The sequence below is a fragment of the Ctenopharyngodon idella genome, chromosome 6 (genome assembly GCF_019924925.1).
Source record: "Ctenopharyngodon idella isolate HZGC_01 chromosome 6, HZGC01, whole genome shotgun sequence".
Lineage (NCBI taxonomy): Eukaryota > Metazoa > Chordata > Actinopteri > Cypriniformes > Xenocyprididae > Ctenopharyngodon > Ctenopharyngodon idella.
In genome coordinates this window covers 16,448,112-16,458,839 of record NC_067225.1, presented here as the reverse complement: position 1 = coordinate 16,458,839, position 10,728 = coordinate 16,448,112, and positions in this window count along the sequence as shown.

The window sequence follows — 10,728 nt, the reverse complement described above, 5'->3', positions numbered from 1 at the left end:
GGTCCCCCCTCACCATACCGTCATCCCCATGCAGCACACCCCTCCCCCCATAAATGAATAATGAAGATAATAAAAGATGTTGCTAAAATTGGGCACAATAACAGCAAAATTTCATCAAGGCCCCCGCGCTCTGATTAATCTGCTCTTGCAAATCAGCACAGCGAGGAGAGAGAGGGCGGGAAGCGCGTGATTAACAACGCCGGGGACCGTTGCGCTGGGCACGCTGCCCTGCGCGCGAGCCGCCCCTCCGCGCGCAGCTGCTGCGCTCGCGCTGTCTGGCGGTGCCGCCGCCCGGAGGAACACGACCAACTTTCCGCTGCCGTAATTTGTAATGTCGTTAACCCCTCGCGTACCGGTCCGTGGTTTAAAGCCTCATTAGGCCCTTTCCCGTTTCGTATTCTACCTCGAGCGCACCTCTCGCTTAAATTAGCCGCAGTGTAGCCTACCTTGGAAACAAATGAGGAAGCCCGAGGCTTTTTTTTTTCTGTTTATGTGGGGGTTAGCGCTAGATATTGTCCCCAACTCGAGGCTGGTTCTTTAAATGAGTCAGTGCGTGATGAAATGGAAACTAATTTAGGTTATTAGAAACTGGATTACAGTTCGTATGATGTTTATTTGGCATTAAAGATTATGTTATTACCGCACTCATTGATTTAAAAGTGGATACACATGCTGGCGTGTCTTTATCATGGAGATAGTAGGCTATAAAACAGTTTGAGTGTTCTGGCAAGGTTTTCTCAAAGTTATAAACAAACGTTCTTCCAGTAACATCAACAGAATGTTCTTTCAAAATTATATGGTGTATATATATATATATATATAGCCCAAAAACATTATTTATACATTGTTCATGGAACATTTTTTCCTCGAAAATGTAAGGTGGAGGTTCTGTTTTTTTGTTGTTTTTTTTAATGTTAGGCTGGAATGGAAATGGAATGTTCCCTTAACTTTCGCAAAAGAAAAACTGACGTTTTAAACGTTTAGATTATATATATACTTAATGGGAAAGTTAGCAAAACATTTTTAGAATATTTTTGTTAGCTGGGTAGGTGTATCCCTGCCATTTAATTTGATGAGTAAAAGCAGCATGAAGCCATAGGCTACACAGACCTCCTGTGTGAATGATAAAGGAAATATGACTCAACAAGTGTTTCTCTCCCTCCCTCTCTTGGTCAAGAAGCTGACACTATTGCCATCTTTTAGATAATAACTGTGCTCATTTACTAATGTTTACCAGGAATGAAAAGCAAGCAGAGTCATATATTTTCTTTTTTATAATCCTAATTAAGTTTGTCTTTAGTCAATTAGATTGATTAAATTAATAACTGTGAAATACAGTTTAATCTTGCTGAATGATAGAGACTCAACTTGAATCTACTCTATGTGAAAGTAGAAGCATAATGTCCTTTTTTCTGGTCGTTGTCCATCACCTTTAAAGCTGTTTGCATATTGCCCTATTTTGTAATGTATTTATTTTTAATTACCTCACTTTACAAGGACATTTTTATTCTAATGTCATTTTTATTCATCATCATTTTATATTAGTGCCATTTTTTGTGATTAAGTGCTGAAATTATCATTAATGGTTAGTTGGTAATTGCAGCAGCAATAAGGTTGAGTTATGCATTTAGTATCAGATAGATACGGAGCCCCCCTCCTCTCTCCACCCCATAATCAAAAAGACAACAAATGAAAAAAACAACAGATGGGCGATGAGAGCACTCTCAATGTGCGAGTTCTCAGTTGCCATTCGCCCAAGTGCTTAAACACACATTCTATGTGATTAACATAGAGCACACATTCAGAGCAACTCCATGAGTCAGATATAGAGGAATTAGACTTCAGAAGAAAAACAAAATCACTTTCACTCTGTTTCTCCCTCCCACTGATTGCCAGTCTGCAATTTGCTATGACAAAATATTTAAAAGCGTTTCAGATGTTCAATAAGCCCACATCAGTTCCTTGAGATATTAATAAAGATATAGATGTGACAATTACACCCAATTCCCTTCTAAAACACAGCGGTTCAGAGGGAAATGAACCTCCAGTTAAATAAAAGACTTTCCAAGTGATATTGTAATGTCACTCAGCTCTTTCTTTTGCACTTTAGAGATAAAAAAACTAATGGAAAAGAATTGTTGAAATTGCTAAACAGTCATTCAGTGTTTAATTCAGGAAAAGATGAGCTATTCAGTTTACCTCTGAACAGTCAGTGTGTTAAGAAAAAGCAATTCCAACAAGTAAAAATCTCCTTTCTGAATACTGTACGTAGTCAGTTGAACATACAATAACATTCAAAATGGTAGTACAAAAAAAAAAAAAAAATTATTGAGCACCAAAACAGCATATAAGAATGATTTCTGAAGGATCATGTGACTGGGGTAATGACTGCTGAAAATTCAGCTTTGCCATCACAAGAATAAATGATATTTTTAAAATATATTTAAATAGAAAATTGTTACTTTAAATTATAATAATATTTCACAACAGAAATGCCTTTTATTGTATTTTTAATAAAATGAATGCAGCCTTAGCAAGCATAAAATACTTATACTGAATATACTGGAAGTAACTTATGGCTTAGAGCTGTGCAGAACAATCTTAGTGTCAGTAACGGTCCGACCCCGGGCCTCTCTGTGCCGTTATGTCTTCAAGCATAGCTGACCTCAAGTCTGTCCATTGTGGCATTAACACCTTTGACATCATTAGCACTATAATCCCTCCACTCATTAGTATATTAATAAAGGCTATGAACATCTGTGAGGTTCATCTGCACACAAAGCACATGTATGAATGACACATTCCCTTATTTAATGACAACAGACTCCCTCAAGCACCTAGCAAAGATCACTCATGACTTAATATTCCCGCAAGCCAGCCAGCCAGCCAGTACCGTAGCCTTTCTTTCAAATTCCGTACAATTAGTGGGCTCTTGCATAGCCGGAGACATCATTTGATTTTAACCTCCTCTGTCCAATTAACAAAATGTAGGTTGGAAAATAAATGGCAGACGCCGGGGCAAATTAATTATGTGTCCTGCAAGATGTTAGCCAGCGAGCGCCATACCGAGCTGCCATTGGAGGCGAGGGTGTGTGTGTGTGCCATATGGCTTGTGTGAGAACGGACATCATTCGGGGTGCAACAGTGAACCCCCTGGATGTCTAGCAGATCTTCTCACTTGGATTTCGCACTTTCTATTGGACTACATGCAGAAATGCTTTGTCTCTAAAAGAAGAACATTATATGTTGTTTGTTTGGTGAGTCTGTGACAGTTGCTAGCAATTATGGAAGCTTTTCAAAATCTGGGTAGCATTATTTTATTTTTTTTTGTTCTCATATGTCCTTCCAAAATTCTCTCTCAGCAACATAAACATTTCAACACAATCAATGGAGTGATTTGCTGTACAATACCGCCCTCTAGAGATCAGATTGGAAAATTGGGAATATATATATATATATATATATATATATATATATATATATATATATATTAGTATTGCATTTTTTTAGTACAAAGTGTAAAACTAACATTTTGGAATGGATGGAAACTCTAAACTAAAGCATGAAACCATAAGGTGGAGAGGGAGTTGTATTTTTTTTATATAATCAATGTGCATCCATTGAGGCCAAATTAAACAGACCAAACAAACATTTTTTTTTAAGAGAGAAGGCCTTTCTGAGCTTTGCCTCAGCATGGAAAACATCAAAATGCATTAATTCCCTTGGCAGCTGAATGCATTGAAACAGATCTGCCTTAGTCTAAATATTTGATGCATTTTTTGGTGGTCTGAGTTGACTCAGTGTGTATAAACATGAGGTGTGTTCTGTGCGTCATGGCTCAGGTGGCGGATTTGTAAGCTAGAACTCATGAATGTCACAACATCCTTGTTCGTACACTGGCCCGTACTGTGCTTGATAAACATAACTACTGCCATCTGCTTCAGTCTGCAAAAGGAAATGGAAGAGAAATCTGTGATTACACATTGTGTTCTCAGCCATTTCAGATATGACACATTCAAAACTGGAATAAAACAAGATCAGAACAACAATAGCTTAGTCAGCCCACCCAAGGAAGTCATTCATCCTGTTGAAAAGCAGATGGGTCAGTGAAAAACAAGAGTGTGTACAATAAGAAAATAGTTCAAAACACATGTGCTAAGTAGAAATGTACTGCATTTGTTTTGGTTTCATGTGCTTATGAAAAACTTTTATACCATTTTCGAGAAATATTTAAATACTATGACTTTAAAAAATGTATCACATGGCATTTTACAACCTGAACTTACCTTGTCTTGTCATAAAAAGGTCAAATTATTTGCTATTTTAAGAGATTTATTGATGTCTGCAGGGTGCCTCTTTCTGATATCATGTCCTGTTTTACATGACTTTGTTGGTCGCACCACATGACTCTTAGCTCAATTATTTTTTTTATTCCTATTGTCTGTTTTGTTCAATTGATTATTACAACTAATTTTAAAGTAATTGAGATAAATTATTTATGTAAAAATATAAATGTAAAAATATATACAGATATCTATCTATCTGTCTATTATGAATTTATTTATTAAATAACTTACACACCAATGATCCTTTCAAAAATCAGTACACCTGTCTTTCACAATAAAAATACATTTTTATTTTATGTTTAATGTCATTTGAAACAGCAAAAACTAAAATCAGAAAAGGTTGTAGTTTTTATACTTTTAATAATTTTTAATAATCAAGTTTCTTCAAGTTGTATCCTCACATTTTTGACTTTATGTAACAAAAATATCAAAATTATTTTTAATATAGGATTTAAAAACTAATCACAGAAGAGGTGTGCCAGCCTGAAATTAACTCTTTGGGGTCTGAGGGGGTTTTGGGGCCCTGGAGATGTTTTGACATGGACTGACATTTGTGCTTATTTCAGTTACTTATAACATTTTATAAAACAGTTAGTTCCTGTCCTTGATTCTGATTGGTCAATAGCTGTGTTTTATTCACGATTAAACACGGCTATGGCCGCTTCACCCAACGGTTCTGTGTATCACTACACAACACCCTTAGCAACCACTCTTAGCAACGTAGACTGTTTGTTCTCAATTGATATTGTTCATTGAAGCTTACTGTATTATGTAGAAGAGTAATGTGAGAAAGAGATCGATTGAGCGATTTTATTACCTGCATTCAGATTTAGCATTTTCCTTTAGGTCAGTCCTATGTTCATAATAAAAAATCTGTTTAAATGTCCAATGTATTATCTTGTCCTTTTAACTTTTAAGGGGTTTTCCCGTGACTGACAGCGCTAGTCAAAGCATTTGTCAGTTGCGTCTTGTTCCGTGTTCACAACAATTCAGTCTTTTCAATGTAAAAGTCTTTGCTACTGACTGACACACTCATAAAGACAGTCTTTGCCGCCCTCTAATGGCGTAATAATATAACTTCTGTTTCTGTTCACGGTCAGGGACTATTTTTTCCGGCGGAAGGAAGGCTTTTGGTGACAGTTTACTTCATGAAAGTTGCATTGATACATATTTTTGGCTTTAATATTTGTATTGTGTGGTAACCGTTTTACAGAACTCCGCTTCACGTCGTGCCAGCACAGCCTCTCGTATCTTATTGCTTACTTAATGGCTACTGTAAAAAATGATATGATCAGTAAGTCATGACAACTTCAGTTTTTACATTACTTTAACTTATCAAAATAATTTAAGCAATTTCAACTTAAGTTATACATGATTCAACTCGATTTTTTAAGTCAGTTTAATATAATTTAAGTCAAGCCAATTTGACATTTTTACAGTGTACACTGTATTCAGCACAAACTGCTACAATAATTTGTCAGCAGCATGTATGTATAAAGTTTGTCTTTTTGAGAAAATGACGTTTATGCATGGTTAGTAAAAAAATAAAAAAATAAATCACTAAAATAAGGCCATATACTGACCACTGACACATCTCTTAGGTGTTCCTGTAAGCTTATAAACACATTGCAAAGTGACTGATGGACATTGCATGCTCCTTTCCGTATTAAAAAGAGCTGTTATCAGATGATACATAATCATTTGTCGGATTTAATTAATGTTATTAACTCAAAATTCAAATCAGAAAAATCTCAACTTACAGGTCAAAAGAAACATGATCAAGGAGCTTTATCTAGTAAGCTAAAGTTTGCTTACCTTATTTATAAGCATCTGAGGTGACACAGGTAATTATTTACATTTGTTATTTACTGTAGTTAATATGGAGATTAAATTAGGTGCTGCACCCTTTAACCCTGACATTAACAGCTGCTGTCATGTTTTAAAGTTGATCCCTTACTGCACATTCACAGGGGATTAAGGATTGAACATGGCAAACTGTTTGAATGTGTATAAAAATGGATAGCTGGGATAATCTATGGATAAATGAGCTGGGAAAATGGTAATGAAAACCTCTGAATGAATGGTCAACACCTGCTGTGGTTTGAATTGCTTTTTTCTTATTGGTGGTTATTTTGCTTCAGCTCTTTGCCAGATGCATTGTGAATCTGAATCAAATTAGAATCACTTTCATTTGCCACATGTAGAAGAATGTGGAAATAAACCAAAAAGATATATACAAAGAGCTATTTTAACTAAAAGCTAAATTAAAACAGCATTTCAAATGTTTTAGAAAATTACATCCTAATATACTGTAACATGGTGTGAGTTCAAAAGTTTAGAAGCATAAAAACAGATGTATTTCATATGTGGTGTTTGCAGAAAGCCACTCATATATGCAAAAATCATGCAAACTGTGTAATAGAATAAAGCACAACCAAATGTGATATTGGATGTGACCTGAGAGAGCACAAATACACCTCACGCTCTTCCTGTATACTGTAATTGACCAAGATGAATGGCTTTAATTGTTAGGCACAGACACCATCATCATTCTGGTTGAGGCTGAGTGTACATCAGTTGTGGCAATTTTTTATTAAGTGTCTATGTGTGCATAGATTTCAGATGGGGGAAGTGGTCAGATTTAGTTCAGATTCACTGTAGCAGGTTGACAGCTCTGAAGGAAAATGTTTTTAAAAACATTTGTTTAGTTGAGTTGGAATTATTTTATCTATTTTGATTATGCTTGTGTTTCGACCATGAAGATGGCATATTATTAATAAACATAAAGCTCAGGATGTTTCCTCACTAAAATCTCCATCAGGAATGAGGAAAATCCGACAGAGCTCCCCCTATGGTGTAAACGGGGAATACCAATAACATACCTCTAAATTGGAACATATGCAGATCAATTTGTAGGAAATATCCTCTCACTTTCAACTGCTTTTTTTTCCCCCAGCAAATTTCTTATTATGTGTAAATATTTCTATGAAGGGCTCTTACATTACGGACATTGTTTTTTGTTTGTTTGTTTGTTTTTGCTCTGGCCACATCTGTAGTCTAGTCCTCGTGCCTCCCTGCAGCAGGACTATGGGATGTTCACACAGGTGATAAGGAACCCTGGACATCTCTCTCCCCTGTTTTTTTCAGAGTAGAAAAGTCTCTTTAGTGTCCTAAGTTATTGTAACTGTGACCTTAAAGGGTTAGTTCACCCAAAAATGAAAATAATGTCATTAATTACTCACCCTCATGTCGTTCTACACCCGTAAGGCCTTCATTCATCTTCGGAACACAAATTAAAATATTTTTGATTAAATCCGATGGCTCAGTGAGGCCTGCATTCACAGCAATGACATTTCCTCTCTCAAGATCCATAAAGGTACTAAAAACATATTTAAAACAGTTCATGCGAGTTCAGTAGTTCTACCTTAATATTATAAAACGACGAGAATATGTTTGTGCGCCAAAAAACAAAACAAAATAACGACTTTTCAACAATATAGTGATGGGCCGATTTCAAAACACTGCTTCGGAGCTTTGCGAATCGAATCAGTGAATCGGAGCGCCAAAGTCACGTGATTTCAGCAGTTTAGCCGTTTGATAGGAGATCCGAGTCACTGACTCGATTCGTAAAGCTCCGAAGCAGTGTTTTGAAATCGGCCCATCACTATATTGTTGAAAAGTCGTTATTTTGTTCGCATGAACTGTAAATATGTTTTTAGTACCTTTATGGATCTTGAGAGAGGAAATGTCATTGCTTTGAATGCAGGACTCACTGAGCCATCGGATTTAATCAAAATATCTTAATTTGTGTTCCGAAGATGAATGAAGGCCTTACGGGTGTAGAACGACATGAGGGTGAGTAATAAATGACATTATTTTCATTTTGGGGTGAACTAACCCTTTAATTGTCTAGTGCCTGTAAACTGTTAGTGTCTGAAGGACTGTTCCACAGGTCATAGGTGCATTATTTGTTACATAAACATATATAATTGTATTTCAAGTAACGTTATGGTTTTAGTTTTAGTTAATAATAACTCCTGAAAACTTGTCAATTGTCACCATAACAGTTTAGTTACCAACATTCTTCAATATATCTTCTTTTGTGTTCTGCAGAAGAATCTTATTTATAAGATTACAATTTACCACTAGATGGCGCAAAACACATAAAATCCAGATAAAAGTATTACAGTTTTTCCTCAATGCTTTGGCTCAATTCTCTTTTTTTTTTTTTCCTCAAAAAATAAATAAACAAATAAATAAATAAATAAATAAGTTCAGGTCTCTGAACAGTTAGTTTCTTGTTCACATCAGATTTGGATTTCTTATTGATTTAAGCAATTTGCATGTGTTTTGGCACATGTGTGCAAAAGAGTAAGTCATTGTCTACAGTTTGCACAACATCTAAATGCACATCTTTAACTACTTTGTACTAACATTTACTGTAAATGAATCATTTCATACAATGAACTTATTGTGTACATAATTGTTTTAACATTGTACATTGTAGCCTTTCGTTTCCCCTTAACCCACCCTTAAACCTACCCATACCACCAGACCTGTCCCTAACCTTACCTGTATCCAACCTCAATAGCAGCACAAGTGTTTTGTAATACAATATGAATACAATAAGTGCACTATACTTATTTTTTGATGTAAGTACATAGTCGATAAGGACACTTAATATAAAGTGTGACCAAATGTTTTCTTTTTGTGTACTACAGTATTGACTACTCCTAGTAAATTTTTACCTACTGCTGAAACTCAATGTGAGACACAAGAGCATTCAGAAAACAGTGTCAACTAAAAAGTAGAAAACACATGCAATTTGTATATAACAAATATTTCCATGGTGAAAAAAACATATAAACATTTTGACCAGTGTGGCTCACACGATGACAAAAACACTTTTTATTTTTAGTGGCACTGGCCAATTTACTGACACAATAACTAGGTTTTGAAGCATGAATTAAATGTTTTGGGTGAGTAACTACATTTTGCAGACATGCAAAAGAGTTCTGATGTTCCAGCGAACAGTTGTGACAATTGCACTTACAGTTTAGAGAATGTTGAGACTGTTTCAAAAAATGTGCCAAAACGATTAAGAAAAACTGTAAGTCCATAGTCCATGACGTAAAATCATTAATTCAAGGCAAAAAGTTTTGTTTTTGTCGTTGTTTAAATATCATGAATTATTTATTCATAAATATCAATTGATTGAGATATTATAACAGATTTTATAACATATATATATATATATATATATATATATATATATACCACTAAGAAGAAGAAGAAAGCTAAAATTATACACCAAAAAAAGGTCTCATATTGTAATTGTTATATTACAATTTGCCACAAGATGGCGATAAAATACATGGTAATAGCCAAATAGGAGTATTTAGCCCTCCATTGGGAATGTTGTACCTGATAGGAGTGCTATTCCCAACACTGACATTAATACAGCATTCATATTATACTCAATGTGCTGCTCTACAGTTTAATAAGAGTCTGATCATATTGTTTGTGTGTGTGTGTGTGTGTGTGTGTGTGTGTGTGTGTCTGTGTCTGTGTCTGTGTAAATGTATGATACAATGTTTCAATCAGTCACACAAACAACTCCTGGGAATGACAACTATCATTTCATTTTCAAATGATACTAAATTCCATGGTTCTTCAATGTGTCTTTATGTGTAACGTCAGCTGTTAAATGTATACCCTATCTGTACTGTCTCGCTCAGGTTTGACAGTATAGTAAGAGAATCCCTCCTTCACATATGGCACATCTTTCTTGCTTGCTAGTCATAACTCATGACACATGGCCAACCTGCTCCCATTGCAACATAGATACATAAATTAATTGCTATTATTACCACTATTGCCCCAGAGACAGGTTTTACTGGTTTTCCTTGAGAATGCACAGAGCTAATACTCCATTTATGCTTTTATAGTAATGTTCTCATGTCCATACAGCTGTTAAAAGCACCTTTTAAGAATTTTTTGGACCGGCAATTTTAAGGTAATGCTAATGCTTTGATTCCTCATGCAGTAGAACAGTGAGTCTTTTTATTAATTGTGCCATAGACATCCATAACTGTCATTCTAAATGAGGAACCCTTGGGATGCTATTGCCATTTCATGCTTTAGTCAAAGATCCAAACCCCTGTACTGAGCTTATTGGTGTAACCTATTATAAAAGCAACAGCAGATTATCATGTGTGATAGAGAAACACATGGTCTAACACAGGAAGCCCAATTGTTACCACAGGAAGTTTCTAGCTCTTAGCTTCTTGGAAGCTGGGAAGTCAGAAAGCCAATGGTGGTTACAGAGGTTTCAAACAGGAGATGACTCCCCATGGTATGAACCAAATTAAAACCAAATATA